Source organism: Panicum virgatum, chromosome 7N, assembly GCF_016808335.1.
Source record: "Panicum virgatum strain AP13 chromosome 7N, P.virgatum_v5, whole genome shotgun sequence".
In the NCBI taxonomy this organism is placed as follows: Eukaryota; Viridiplantae; Streptophyta; class Magnoliopsida; order Poales; family Poaceae; genus Panicum; species Panicum virgatum.
In genome coordinates, this window is record NC_053151.1 from 30,969,546 (window position 1) to 30,983,323 (window position 13,778).

Here is a 13,778-nt window from a genome sequence, read left to right on the forward strand (position 1 = left end):
ACTTCTACCGTACCTATTTAGCATGGCAACTAGTCGATAAAAAGATCCGGTATCAAACATAGGTTCCTATGGATCATGCATCTAGGGTTTTCGATCAACGCCTAGAGAACTTAAATGCAAAAAAAAATCAACTGTTACCATACATTAATAAATAGATAGCAGAATGGTAATTCGGAAAAATAGTGGGATTATGCTCCGGGGCTTGCCTTCTTGGGCACTGTCAGGCAGAAAAACTTCGGGGGCTTGGCCCAGGTCTTGAGACAAGTTAGTACAGTTCAGATTAACCTCCTGCTCCGCACGAGAGTCCGCGGGCACCAGTTCGTAGTCTCCGTCCGCGAGGTTAACCGTTTCTATATGCAATGCAAGATTTTGAGTTATTCAGGGATACAATTTCTTTCCTTCACGATAAAGTTGTAGTCCACGAAAGTTAATTTAGTGATGATTTCACATTTCATTGCATGGGCAAACGTTTATAGAGTAGCAAACATAACTACGGTTATTCATGAATGAGTGGGGTTTTGGGTTTTCATTTTTAATTTCAACACGTAGCATGCTTTCATTATTCCTTAACAACCCAACTACTAAAGAGCTAGTGATGAAACACTAAAGTAACTCAGATTCAAACTTGAACATTCATGGTATAAATTTCAGCATCTACCATAGAGCAAAAACTATAACTAATCATGCAAATGGATTACTCTAGTTACTTCATATTTTTGTACAGAATGTTCCACATGGATTCTGGTGCTACAAATTTTATGCAAGCAACTTCAAAGCATAAACTCAGCACTGAAATTTTTCCAGATTTTATACACTTATATAGCAGAGGTGATAAAAAGATTAAAAACAGCAAGCCATCAACAAAGATTAAATCTACCGAAAGTTTTACTAAGGATTTGGTTCTCAAATTTTTACCAGAGACTATTCCTGAGTTAAACATACTCCAGAAAATTTTTCAAGATTTAACTCACTATACTAAATTAGTTATTCAGTTAACTTAACATGAGTTTGCATAAATTTCTCAAGATGCATCTGACCAGCATTGCATCTGAACTTTTTATCACGGGTAGAACATACTCTAGGCAAGATCATGCCCAAAAATAAAGATCAGAAACATTGTAGATTTCTCAGAACAAAAATAGTAAATCTAGCCCTAAGATGCTAAGCATGATTATTCACCAAGGCAAAACTAAGTAAATGCAGCTCAAAATTCTTAGACAGGAACACAGAGCTAAAAAGAGACTCCAGAAATAAACATGGATTTTTCTGAGCATAAGAACTATATATAAGGAATTAAGTTGATTAAACAAGCATAAATCAAGGTATATAGCAAATTAACTCTAATAAATTTGAAATTTAGATATTTGCAGGGATTCAGTGGCACAAGGCTGTAGTAAAATTTTCAGAGCAAGTTCATGTAAATATTTTCCAGAATTAAATCGAGAATGCTAATCAACAGATTAGAGAATCTTGATTGTTCTAACCTGATAACTGTTTTGGTTTGGTGTCATCTTTTTACTGTGATCTTAGCATCCCATTAGTTATAACATATCCAAAAATCAAGGTCATCTGATGAGCAGAACTTCATGAACATGCATAAGGTGATTTTCTCAATCTTTTCCATAGATTAAATTCGGTTGAGTTTATGCAAATGTGAATGTTACAAAATTTGTAGATTTTGTTACAAGGATTCCAGATCAGTTGAGTTTGCATTTTTCTGATTTTTCTGTGATTTGTTTCGCATTTTAGAAGTTCACTGGTATACACTGTAAAACTTGCAGAGACACCCTTGAACGAAAAAAAGAAATTACAACCGGGTCCTTCGCCGGCCTTCTCCGCCGTGGCATCTTGCCGGTGGTGTTCTGCGGTGCAGGGCTTACCGGGGCTGCCACGGGGAGGCGCGTGGGGGAGAAAGGATCGAGGAACACCTACCCTGGTCGACGTTCGAGCGTTTGGAGCACAGGTTCAAGCTCGTCGGCGCTGATGGCGGGTCGGTTGTTCGGTTCGCCGGCGCTGGAGGCGAAGGAGGGCTCGGGGTAGGGGAACAAGGCACGCACGAGCACCGCGTGAGCTCGTGGATGCTTCTGGGGTAGCTGTCGGGCTCGGTCTTCCCCGGAGCTGGCCGGTCCGCGGTGAGCCTGAGCTCGCCGGCGGCGGCGCAAAAGGGGAACGGCTTCGGGAGGGGGTTTGGATTCGATTCCGCGCGCGTGGAGCTTAACTGGGAGGTGGCGAAGCTGCTGCGGTGGTCGGAGGGGGCAATGTGGGGCTGGGCTAGCCGGTCCGCGCGAGCTGGATCTCGGCGGCCATGGCGGAGCGGCGGGAAGAGGAAGAAGGGGAAGAAGGGGCGCGACTGTGGGGGTTCTGGGGGTCTTTATAGGCCAAAGAGCTCCTGGGTGAGGAATGGAGTGACTGGGGGCGGTCAATTTGGCCTGGGCGAGTCGACGGCGAGCGGGCGGAGGAGGCAGCGGCGCGGCGCATGGCGGAGGGTGTCGTGGCGGCACGGGGAGCGGCCTGGGACGCGTGTGCGCGCGAGGAGATGCCAAGGGGCGGGCCAGGTGGCGTGGAGAGGTTTCCCCGGGTCCATTTGGCCGCGGGCGCGCGGTGGACGAAGTCCACCGGCGGCGTACGGCGGGCGGCGGGCGAAACAGAGCCAGCCGGGAGAGAGAGATGGAGATGGGGGCTCTTTTGCGATTTCTGAAATTTCCAGGGACCTCTCGGTAAACTAAAATTATCTCCTAATTGGAGGGCTCAAATGGAAAAGTGTTGAATACCACTTTTGCATAACTTTTCAAGATCTACAACTTTTGTGTTATGCAAATTTTCGTTTGAAACTCACATTTTGAACTATTGGTACATTTACATATTTGCACAAAAGGACTTTAGTTTTAATCAGTTTTTGACTTGATTTTGGCTGAAGTTCAATTGAGCACATGTCAATTGAAACACCTCTCATGAGCCAACAAAAATTTTGTGCACATTTTTGAATTAAAATTTGAGTAGTTTTTCACTCCTTTCTCTTTTTCCTTTAATTTCTTTTGTATGATTTGTATTTTATTTGGTCCTTTCTCTTTGAATTAGTTTCTCAAATTTTTATTTTAACTTTAGCTAAGGTACATTGATTGTATTTAAAAGTACTGACACCTGAGGTGTCACAACCTACCCCCCTTAAAAAGAATCTCGTCCCGAGATTGGATGATTGAATTGAGGCGGGGAAAAATGATATACCTGAGGTGGAGCTAATGAAACCCGGATAATGTCGATTAAGATAATCCTCCGTCTCCCAGGTGGCTTCTTCTTCAGTGTGATGAGACCACTGAATTTTATACATTTTTACCACCTTTCGACGAGTACCTCTCTCTTTTTGATCCAGAATTCTGAGTGGATACTCGGTATATGAGAGATCGGGCTCCACTAAAATTTTCTGTTGATCAATGATTTCCGTAGGAACTCGAACACATTTCTTGAGTTGGGATATGTGGAAAACATTATGGATGGCGGCAAGTCATGAAGGAAGTCGCAAACGATAAGCCACGGGTCCACATTCTTCAATGATTTTATATGGCCCGACATAGCGAGGTGCGAGCTTACCCCTAACTCCGAAACGTTGAACGCCTCGAGTTGGAGACACTCGTAAATAGACGTGGTTACCAACCATGAACTTCAAAGGATCCCTTCTTTTATCGAAATAACTCTTTTGCCGAGACTGAGCTGCTCGGAGATTAGCTTGTACTATTTTGACTTTCTCCTCAGCCTCGACCACTAATTCGGGTCCAAATATTTGACGTTCCCCAGTCTGAGACCAACTCAAAGGAGTTCGACACCGTCGACCATACAAGGCCTCGAAGGGTGCCATCTTCAGACTGGCCTGATAGCTGTTGTTATAAGAAAACTCAGCCAAGGATAAACATTTGTCCCAGTTTTTGTCATAATGGATGACACATGCTCGAAGCATATCCTCAAGAATTTGATTTACCCTTTCGGTCTGTCCGTCAGTCTGTGGATGGTAAGCTGAGCTTCGAATTAATTTAGTCCCGAGAGCCTCTTGAAGTTGCTCCCAAAACCTTGCCACAAACTGAGGACCACGATCCGATATAATTGTTTTGGGTATACCGTGTAGGCAGACAATCCGATCCATATAGATCTCAGCATATTTCTTGGCTCGATATTCAGTATGCTCTGGAATAAAATGAGCAGTCTTTGTGAGCCTATCAACAATGACCCAAATGGAATCATGGTGCTGAGAAGTATTTGGTAAGCCCACAATGAAATCCATGCTGATATCTTCCCATTTCCAAGACGGAATCGGTAGAGGTTGGAGAGTTCCAGCAACTTTCAAGTGACTAGCTTTCACTCTCTGGCAGGTGTCACATTCTGCGACATATTTGGCAATCTCTCTCTTCATGCGAGTCCACCAAAAATTTTGCCTGAGATCTTGGTACATCTTGGTGCTGCCCGGATGAATAGAGAATTTAGAGAGATGTGCTTCGTCTAGGATTTGCTTCCGCAGGTCATGATTCTTTGGAACGACTAGGCGATCCTCGAACCACAAAATTCCTTTATGGTCCACTCGGAAACACTTATATTTATTTTCACCTTCTACTACTTGCTGCTTGATGATACCAACACTTTTGTCGTGTAATTGTGCCATGATGACCTGGTCATAGAGTGTTGGTTCCACTGAAATATGATTCAAAGAACCTTGAGGGATGATTTCTAATTTCAGCCTTTGCATTTCAGCACACAATGTGTCATTATATGACTCCATTGATAGGCAATTGCAGTGAACCTTGCGACTGAGCGCATCGGCTACAACATTCGCCTTGCCCGGATGATAATGAACCTCCAGATCATAATCTTTGATTAATTCCAGCCATCTTCGTTGCCTCATATTCAGCTCACTTTGAGTGAAAATGTATTTGAGACTCTTATGGTCGGTATAGATATTGCAATGAGTACCCATAAGATAGTGTCTCCAAAGCTTGAGAGCATGAATAACGGCGGCTAGTTCCAGATCATGAGTGGGATAATTTAGCTCGTGTGGCCGAAGAGTTCGGGAAGCATAAGCTATCACCCGATTGTCTTGCATTAGAACACAACCAAGACCAGTGCCTGAAGCATCACAATAAACGTCGTATGGTTTATTGTTGTCAGGTTGAGCCAAGACTGGTGCAGTGGTTAGATGTGCTCTCAATGTATGGAATGCGTCATCACACTTCGTGTTCCATTTAAACTTGACATCTTTTCTTAGTAGTTCTGTCATGGGCTTAGCAATTCTGGAGAAGTCCGGAATAAATCTGCGGTAATACCCCGCCAAGCCGAGAAAACTGCGGATCTGATGAACTGAAGTAGGAGGTTTCCAGTCCATCACTTCTTGTACTTTGCTGGGATCAACTGAAATGCCTTCACTAGATATAGTGTGACCCAGAAATTTGACTGTGTCCAGCCAGAATTCACACTTGGAGAATTTTGCGTACAGCTTATGATCTCTGAGACGTTGAAGAACAATGCGCAGATGTTGCTCATGTTCTGCCTCATCTTTGGAATAGATCAGAATGTCGTCAATAAAGACCACGACAAACTTGTCAAGTTCTGGCATAAATACCGAGTTCATGAGATACATAAAATAAGCCGGAGCATTGGTGAGACCGAAAGACATAACCAAATATTCATAGAGACCATATCGGGTTGAGAAGGCGGTCTTGGGAATATCGCAAGGCCGGATTTTAATTTGATGATAACCCGAACGAAGATCAATCTTGGAGAAAATCTTTGCTCCAGCCAATTGATCAAACAATACATCAATGCGGGGAAGTGGATATTTATTTTTGATGGTTACCGCATTGAGAGGCCGGTAATCAACACACAACCTCAGACTATCATCTTTCTTCTTTACGAACAATGCTGGACAGCCCCAAGGTGAAGCACTTGGGCGGATAAAACCCTTGTCCAACAGTTCTTGTAGCTGGATTTTTAGTTCAGCCAATTCTTTAGGCGGCATCCGGTATGGCCTTTTTGAAATAGGTGCTGTACCAGGCTGAAGTTCAATGACAAATTCGATATCCCGGTCTGGCGGCATACCAGGTAAATCCTCCGGAAAAACATCTACATATTCACGGACTACCGGAATATCTTCGAGACGAATATCTTTCATGGCATAGGCACAAGAGTTGTGGTATTGGTGATGAGGTAAATATAGAACCGAATGACCATGAGTTGGAGAATTTATTTCAATGGCTCGGGAAGAGATATCTAACATTACCCCATGTCTTTTCATCCAATCCATTCCCAGAATAATGTCCATACCTTCTAGTGGCAACAAGATTAAAGTGGTAGGAACAGTTTTACTACCCAAACTAAGTGGCGCATTATGAACGATTTGGTTTGATGCGACTTTACCACCCGGGGTAGATATCATGAATGACCCTTTTGTGTGACAGAAATCTAACCCAACCCTTGCTCCGAATTTAGAACTAATGAAGCTATGAGAGGCACCAGAATCGAATAAGATAACGGTGGGGTGTTGGTTTATAGAGAATGTACCCGACATGATTGGTGCTCCCTCGGGTAGTTCAGCAAGGTTGGTGAAGTTAAGTCGGCCCTGCCTGACTTGAATGGTTTGCCTCTTGCCCTTGTTCTGATCATTTCTGCGAGAAGCCTGCCCTTGAGATTGTCCCGCCTGGGGGCACATCTTGGCAAAGTGATCCGGACTCCCGCATCTGAAACAGCGGTTATTATTATCGGGGCGAGCGGCTGGCTGAGCATTCGGCCTAGGGCCGTTCTGCTGCTGCTGAGGTGCAAATCGAGCTTGCTGGGGAAGCCCGAATCGAGTCTGCTGCTGCTGTTGAGGAGGCCTAATAATCCAACGCCCTGGCTGAGGGGCCTTCTGAGAGGATGCGGGTGGGTTATTTTGCACAATACGATACCTCGGTGCAGAGGCACTCGAGGGTCCAGCAGGTGCCTTGCGCTTCTTTTCAGCGCGGTGTGCAGAAATCAGATCCTCCTGAGATATGGCCATATTCACCAAGTCATTGAATGAGTCTGCTCGGACAAGGTTTAGCCTCTCTTGTAATTTGGTACTAAGGCCTCGACGGAAGCGCTCATGCTTCTTAGCGTCGGTATCGGCATGATGTCCAGCATACTGACACAATTGATGGAATACTTGAGCATACTGCACCACGGTACGAGTGCCCTGAGTCAAGGCCAAGAACTCGTTGAGCTTACGGTCAAGAAGTCCAGCTGGAATATGATGATCTCGAAAAGCCAATTTGAATTCATTCCAATTCACCACATGATCAGCCGGTAGCATCCCGTGGTAATGATCCCACCACATACGAGCTGATCCGCGAAGCTGCTGCGCGGCATAGCGAGTCTTGTTCGCTTCGGAACAGGAGTAGTCAATAGAGAAAACTTGGACTCGATCGTGCGAATCCAAGCGTCAGCGTCCAGAGGCTCATCCGCTTTATTGAACAGCGGAGGCTGAGTGCTGAGGAAATCTTGGTAGCTCGCCTCTTGTGCGTGATGAGCATGATGCCCACCCCGCGGTTGTTGCTGAGCTTGAACCAACTGCCGCAAAATCTCTGTCTGGGCAGCAAGAACCTCAGCAATACCCACTGGTGGAGGAGGTGGAGGTGGATCGCCATTCCCTCCGGCTCCAAAACCACTAGGGGTGCCTCGAGTTGATCCAACCATCTGAAATGTGAGTACTTTTGCATTAGGCTCATCATTATCCTCATTTCAAATGGAATATACATCTCAAAATGACATGGAAATACTGGAAATTGCTTAATCAGGTTGTGCAGCAAAACCAGCGATACAAAAACGCTCATAACTGGAGTTCGGTACATGATATGGACTTGAAATTTTTACAAGAGATAGGAAATTTCATGATCTACAACTTTGGTAGTCATCACAAAGTCAGATTTCCAGAGTAGGTTAGTCGAAAAATTCAATTACTCCTCCTCTGGTTTTTCTGCTTCACCGAAAACAGAGCTTCTGTAATTTGCGATTATCTCCTGCAATACCAATCCGTTTGGGCTGAAATTTTGCGAGCAGGTTCCTGATGAAATTTGGAACAACTTTGGTATTCAACTCAGGAGCTAAATCCGAAAGGAAAAGAGGATAAAAATTCGAACTAACTGCTGCCTTCAGCTTTTTGCAGATCACTTATAATTAACACTAGTAGCATTAGGGGTTCATTACATCCATCGTTCTCTCATTTCTACTTGGTCACTCCTAACATCAGTACTAAGGAGGTTACTCAACTCTAAGTTAGCCTAGTAGCCATGATCCAAAAGTAGGCCACACTAAGAGGAGTCTACAAAAGCTAAGAAACAGCGCCTCGGTCTACATGTTGACCGATGCCTCACTCGCCGCGGGAGTGTGAACCTCAACCGGTGCGGGCTGCGGCGCCTGGTCCTCGGAGTCCATCTCTGAAACGCCCTCTATCTCCTGGGGCTCGTCCTCCTCGTCCACCTGCATCTCGTCGGGAGGTGCGTGAAGGGCATCCTGCGTGTGCTGTATCGCGTGGAGCTGCCCCTGAGCCTCGTCCATCTCAAGCTGCAGGTCGTGAAACTGGTCCTCCAGGAAGTTGATCGTAGCGTCACGATCCGACACAGTGTCCTGAAGCTCGTGAACCTGGCCGTGGAGCTGGGCGATAAGAGTAGCCCTGCTCTCGAGCTCGGTACTAGCCTCCTGAAGCTGCCCATCTCTCAGCTGGACCGCCAGGTGCAAGGCCTGAGCGTGGTCCACCAACTGAGCGACGGCGTAACTCTGGTAAGTGTGAAGTCTGTAAAGGCCGTCCAAGCACATCGCTGTCGTCCGAAGTGCCCCGACCGGGTCAAGGGTAGCGACCACGTCCACGTGTGCCATCCGGTCGAGCCAAAGCGGGTCTGCCGGGTCAGGTGCAGGGAACAACCCGAACGCGGTCAGAACCACCTCCAGAGGGTGCGAAGAGCAAAAAGCGGTCATCGCCCTCATGGCGGTAAGCTCCCAGGTGTCCAGCAGGTAGTGGCCGACCATCTGAGTCACGATCGGCTCCCACCCGTTGAGCGGGTGCTGTGGGATCACCATCGTCACACTGCAACGACGAACTCCGTCCTCCACAAACTCGTGGCCATCGTAAACCGGTGGCTGGAGGTAACCGGCTGCACTCAACAGCTCCCAAAGACGGCGGGGAAACCCGTCCCAGTGCAGGCAAGCGGAGTGCACGTGCCCCTGCGCGTCAACGACCAGCAGCTCTTCCATCTGTCCCAACAAAAGACCGATGGATCAGCTGATGGTAACAAGAACTACTAACTCTGGAACAGTGAAAGAAATGGCCAAAACTGTAGAGAACTTGCTTCAAAAATTCTCAAAAATTTACACAAGATCCCTCTGATATTAAGGAACAATTCATCTAGTCACCACTAAGATCAATTCGGACTCCATGGGGGTGATATGATCAGGTATTCGGAGTGACGTCAACCAGGAAGACTGAGTGTCCAGAGAGGGTGTATTTTGACTATAACTCTCAACCTAGACGTCAAAAATTCTTCAAATTTTTATGGTAAGCTCATCACTTAGTTGTCTACAACTTTCATGTTGAATGATTTTTAGTTTGAACAACTTATAAAGGTCGAAAAATTTCAGTTGTATAGACTGTTCAGAGTTAACAGTTTTACACAGGGTTGATCCAAAAATACAAATACCATGCTAGAAGGCTTCAAAAATTCTCAAATTTTTACAGCAGCTTGATAACTTAGGAAACATCATTTAGTCTTACTACCCCAAGTCGATTTGAGTAACTTATCAGAAGGTTAAAATTCGTGGAAACTAGGTTGCAGACTTTCTGGATACTCCCTAGGATAGTGTTTTAACGGATTTGCTTGCGATTTCCCCAGAGATTTATTTGCTAATCTTTTTGAGAATGAATGCAGAGCCTATACGTCCTCACCAAGGAAAAATTGCCAAGTAATCTTGGTCTTACGCAATGACTTTGGTGGCATACATATTACGTCTCTCACTATATAGCTACTCGATATAGCTAGATAGCCTATAATTCGATTTCGAGTTAGCGTACCTGCAGAAGATTGACAGTATATAAAATGAACCTTCCGTGCCAGCACTCACGAAAGCGTCCCCATACATTACCGATCACTATAGAATCGGCATCCATACCATTACCGCCGTATGGACAACGTTAAGCATACGTTATCGAAACAACGTATTGACTGAGTACCGTCTTTGACGGGGAATTGAATTCCAATTTCGAACCATTACTCCCCATATACTCAACCGAAGTTGGTATATGGGCAGCAGCTCAAGTAGGCCACTGCTTGAGCTCCAGCGTTCGGCTCGCATCACCGACGGGAAGGTCAGACTCCCTCAGCTGACTGAGTAAGCATACCTTCGTGGCGATGATGTAGTTGCAGAATTTAAATTACAAGATTTAAATACTGAAAAGTAAGGTGCTGGAAGTTAGCCATACAAAATAAGCCACCTGATTATACCCATAAGATTCCCTAGGGCTTTACGTCCTAGACTTGTCCTTGGAGATCCTAAACTCTTTCAAAACTTTAGTAACTTTGAAGTAAAGTTTTAAGTTGTTGTTGTGAAAACCGAGGTTGCCATCCCTGGTAGGCTGTCTGCGAGCTCTGATGCCAGCTGTGGCGGAACCACCCAAAACTACTGGGCCCGGGTGCACTGATCTTCGTTGCTAAGCAACTCTGACCCAATCTGGCACTCACCGGTAGTTCCTCGAGTGAAGCCTCGATAAAAGCCACGCTATTCCAGGATCAGCAGACAACACTCACACGAAGGTGAGCCCAGAGATTACAACACAAACCATTTCATACATCTCAGAGTGATTGCAGCGGAAAGAAAATTTATTACAAACCATGTTCAGACTAGCGAAGTACTACGGAGTTCCAACTCCTCAAATTATTCAAGTCTCAAAGTTCAGCGGAAGCATTAAAAGATAACTAACGAAATAACGTGACGCATCGGTAAAGCCCGTACGAATGCGTCACTCAGCGGGAGGGTGATTAGCACCAGCTGAAGGGCCATCCCACTCAACAGACCAACCCGGAGGCAGAGTACAAGGCCAAGTAAGACTCGCAAACAGATCTTCAAAGTTAGTACCTGAAAAAAAAAGTGCCACAAGCAAGGCTGAGTATACTAATACTCAGCAAGACTGACCCGTCTCCGGATATAACATAGTCCGATAGCTAGACATGCAAGCTTTTTGGTTGGTAAGGTTTGTTTGCCAAAAATGCCGCTAAGTGTTGATCCTTACTTTCGGGTTTTACTTAGCCAGATTCTAGTGGAATTAACCATTCTAAATTTGCAACTAACTCTACTCAAACATGGTAGAGCAACCATTTAATCAACCAGCAGTATTTTCATCATCGTATTCCACTTGTTACTCTATGTGACCGAAATCATTAAGCAATCTCATGCCGTGAGAGGCGGACGATTCTGAATCGAATTTCAACCTGGCCAGGGGAACCTAGACCACACGCATGGGGATCGACTTCGCTCCCGCCCACGCTACTTTTCCCCTTTCTTTCCAGTCCGTGGATCCGGAACACCCTCCCCGACTACAGAGTACGACCACTCTGCACCCGTACGTCGCGACATAAAAATAAACCCTACTTCTACCAGGAGGGTGCGAGATCGTTCCACTCGCTGGTCCAATCAGGTACTTAAGCTTACCGATTACCATATTTCTCGGTATGTGGCTAGTACTTTCAAACGCTTAACAAGATGAGCCACACACCGCGACCTTAGCCATTTTTGACTACACCAGCGGGGTATCACAACTACACAACCCCGCCCGTTGTCCTTACATTTCAACAGGAAATAAAGTCAGTACAATTCCTATTTGCTCGCGAGAGGCAGAGAACCACTCGACTTCTACCGTACCTATTTAGCATGGCAACTAGTCGATAAAAAGATCCGGTATCAAACATAGGTTCCTATGGATCATGCATCTAGGGTTTTCGATCAACGCCTAGAGAACTTAAATGCAAAAAAAAAATCAACTGTTACCATACATTAATAAATAGATAGCAGAATGGTAATTCGGAAAAATAGTGGGATTATGCTCCGGGGCTTGCCTTCTTGGGCACTGTCAGGCAGAAAAACTTCGAGGGCTTGGCCCAGGTCTTGAGACAAGTTAGTACAGTTCAGATTAACCTCCTGCTCCGCACGAGAGTCCGCGGGCACCAGTTCGTAGTCTCCGTCCGCGAGGTTAACCGTTTCTATATGCAATGCAAGATTTTGAGTTATTCAGGGATACAATTTCTTTCCTTCACGATAAAGTTGTAGTCCACGAAAGTTAATTTAGTGATGATTTCACATTTCATTGCATGGGCAAACGTTTATAGAGTAGCAAACATAACTACGGTTATTCATGAATGAGTGGGGTTTTGGGTTTTCATTTTTAATTTCAACACGTAGCATGCTTTCATTATTCCTTAACAACCCAACTACTAAAGAGCTAGTGATGAAACACTAAAGTAACTCAGATTCAAACTTGAACATTCATGGTATAAATTTCAGCATCTACCATAGAGCAAAAACTATAACTAATCATGCAAATGGATTACTCTAGTTACTTCATATTTTTGTACAGAATGTTCCACATGGATTCTGGTGCTACAAATTTTATGCAAGCAACTTCAAAGCATAAACTCAGTACTGAAATTTTTCCAGATTTTATACACTTATATAGCAGAGGTGATAAAAAGATTAAAAACAGCAAGCCATCAACAAAGATTAAATCTACCGAAAGTTTTACTAAGGATTTGGTTCTCAAATTTTTACCAGAGACTAGTCCTGAGTTAAACATACTCCAGAAAATTTTTCAAGATTTAACTCACTATACTAAATTAGTTATTCAGTTAACTTAACATGAGTTTGCATAAATTTCTCAAGATGCATCTGACCAGCATTGCATCTGAACTTTTTATCACAGGTAGAACATACTCTAGGCAAGATCATGCCCAAAAATAAAGATCAGAAACATTGTAGATTTCTCAGAACAAAAATAGTAAATCTAGCCCTAAGATGCTAAGCATGATTATTCACCAAGGCAAAACTCAGTAAATGCAGCTCAAAATTCTTATACAGGAACACAGAGCTAAAAAGAGACTTCAGAAATAAACATGGATTTTTCTGAGCATAAGAACTATATATAAGGAATTAAGTTGATTAAACAAGCATAAATCAAGGTATATAGCAAATTAACTCTAATAAATTTGAAATTTAGAGATTTGCAGGGATTCAGTGGCACAAGGCTGTAGTAAAATTTTTAGAGCAAGTTCATGTACATATTTTCCAGAATTAAATCGAGAATGCTAATCAATAGATTAGAGAATCTTGATTGTTCTAACCTGATAACTGTTTTGGTTTGGTGTCATCTTTTTACTGTGATCTTAGCATCCCATTAGTTATAACATATCCAAAAATCAAGGTCATCTGATGAGCAGAACTTCATGAACATGCATAAGGTGATTTTCTCAATCTTTTCCATAGATTAAATTCGGTTGAGTTTCTGCAAATGTGAATGTTACAAAATTTGTAGATTTTGTTACAAGGATTCCAGATCAGTTGAGCTTGCATTTTTCTGATTTTTTTGTGATTTGTTTCGCATTTTAGAAGTTCACTGGTATACACTGTAAAACTTGCAGAGACACCCTTGAACGAAAAAAAGAAATTACAACCGGGTCCTTCGCCGGCCTTCTCCGCCGTGGCATCTTGCCGGTGGTGTTCTGCGGTGCAGGGCTTACCGGGGCTGC